Raw genomic sequence first — 2,500 nt, 5'->3', positions numbered from 1 at the left:
CACGTATGTGTGAGAGCCGGCTATTGTACCAAAAGGAAAACACAATCCTCGGGGCATAGGTGGGGGTTCATTGGTGAGTTGGAAAGTGATCAAGCAAAGATGGAATTCATGAATCAGTTTATCAAAAGTATAGATAATGAACAACTGTAAGACAACAACTTCGCCTGCTTATCACCATGATGGGATTGACCAACGAACCCCAGAGACTTTTCTGGCAGCATCTGCCAGAAAAGCCCAGTCTCATCGGCATTGTACACATCCCAAGGCTGATACCTTTCCAAGCTGTCTTTCAATTTGCCATCCTTCCAGTCGTGCTCCACTGCCGAATCCACGCTGCCTGATTCGCCGCACTTCTTGACCTTGCCGATTCCCCACCTCACTTTGAATTTGTCTATCCAGTGCATCGGCAAGGTCTCGGCATCATCATGCCCGAGGTCCGCAGCGAATTTACGTGCCTTCAGCAGTAACATTTCACCGTCCAACCGAATATTTGGCTGAGCCGACATTTGCCGAAACCAGATGATGAGCACGTCATCGACATCTTCAAAGGACACACATTTCACGCGTTTCACACTTACCACCGGTCTCGCGATCTCCACTTGTCCAAATATCTTGCCCTTATTCTTCAAGATATCGTTAAATGTCTGCCGTTTGATGTCCAACTTCTCAGCTATGGCTGTTTTCTTCATCAGTAGGTTTGCCTCGCAAAACTGGATAATGTCGTATTTTTCTTGGTAGGTTTTAGTTGTAAGCTTACGCTTAGTCACCATTGTCCTGCCTGCAGTGCGATCAACGTGTGTACGCAGTTATAAATAGCCTATCACTGGCAGTGTAAACCAATGAGCGAGCATCACGATTCCATGAAATCGGGCTTCTCACGAGGCAGCAGTTCCGTGTGACGAGTTAGGAGTGGTAATTTACTTGAGTTTCCATTACGCGGGAACGGACAACATCAGATGACTTAGACGAAGTGACGACTTAGAGATGACGACTTACAGAGGGATGACCCTTTATTCAAAGGGATTTAACATGAGATAAATTCGGGACTTTTTGACGCTGCCGACTTAGGCGAAGTGACGAGTTACACGCTGCCGACTTACGCCTAGTCTACTGTATATATGTATGTATATCGCACGATACACTGTATAGCCTGGTGTTGGCGCAGTGGTTCGGGCAGCGGCTTGGGATCCAAAAGGTCCTGAGTTCAAGCCCCGTTGGGCCACTGAATTAATACACCAGGGGATTGACTCAGCCTAGCCTGGTGTTGGCGCAGTGGTTAGGGCAGCGGCTTGGGATCCAAAAGGTCCTGAGTTCAAGCCCCGTTGGGCCACTGAATTAATACACCAGGGGGTTGACTCAGCCTGTCATCCTTCCGAGGTCGGCGAAATGAGTACCAGTATACTGAGCCGGTGTATACCCCGGTTAAAATAGGCGTACCATATCCCTGCGTTGTAAGAGGCGACCAGGGTTGCGTCAGGAAGGGCATCCGGCGTAAAACATGTGCCAAATCACTATGCGGATCATACGGATGATCCGCTGTGGCAACCCCGAGCGGGAGCAGCCGAAAGCAGAAGAAGAGGGATTGACTCAGCCTGTCATCCTTCCGAGGTCGGCGAAATGAGTACCAGTGTACTGGGCCGGTGTATACCCTGGTTAAAATAGGTGTACCATATCCCTGTGTTGTAAGAGGCGACCAGCGTTGCGTCAGGAAGGGCATCCGGCGTAAAACATGTGCCAAATCACTATGCGGATCATACCGATGATCCTCTGTGGCGACCCCAAACGGGAGCAGCCGAAAGAAGAAGAAGAAGAAGAAGATCGCACTCTACACTGGAAAACAAATATATCTATATTAATATTTCGGCACGCCCCTTTCTTTGTTCCACCATCAGATTTTTGCTACTGCATGAAATGAAATAAGATTTGGCACAGAAACTAATGATATTATTGTCTTCCTTAAGAGGCCCCTCAAAATTCGTTTTGATGCATTTTCACAAACTCCAACGGATTCCATTCAAATTCGGTACGATTATGGCTTTTGGTCCAACTTAGGTCATTGGCTATAATTTTTTCCATAACACTTCCGATATTCGAAAAAATCGATAAATCGATATCCCTTATGGGATTTCCATTCAAATCCACTCAAGTTTAAGGCCAACGGGGGACGCAAATTTCCACTTTGCCCCGGGCGCTATTTACCTCCGCTACGCCAAGCTGTTAGGGTTAGGGTTTGTGTTAGTGTTAGGGTTAGGGTTAGCTACACTAACGCTAACCCGAACCCTAACAGCTAACAGCTAACCCTATCCGCTAACCCTAACCGCAACCCTAACCCGAACCGCTAACCCCTAACCGCTAACAGCTATTCAGGAAATTTGCAAGAAAGCCCGGGAAACGCCAGGCTTTATTGCGAGCCCGAGCAACGCCGGGCATTACTACTGGTATATATATTATATATATATATATATATATATATATATATATATATATATATATATATATA

The 2,500-nt window shown here is 46.8% G+C and overlaps 1 long non-coding RNA gene across 1 annotated transcript in view; it reads left to right on the top strand.

Annotated features, from left to right (window-relative positions):
• The window catches only part of LOC147022812 (uncharacterized), a 33,267-nt gene that overhangs the window by 12,943 nt on the left and 17,824 nt on the right, over positions 1-2,500 (top strand). The gene's annotated exons all lie outside the window — the stretch shown is intronic.

This window comes from Eptatretus burgeri, chromosome 7 (genome assembly GCF_056783735.1).
Source record: "Eptatretus burgeri isolate ZD-2024b chromosome 7, Ebu_testis_v1, whole genome shotgun sequence".
Classification (NCBI taxonomy): domain Eukaryota; kingdom Metazoa; phylum Chordata; class Myxini; order Myxiniformes; family Myxinidae; genus Eptatretus; species Eptatretus burgeri.
This window is presented reverse-complemented; position numbering and strand designations above follow the sequence as displayed.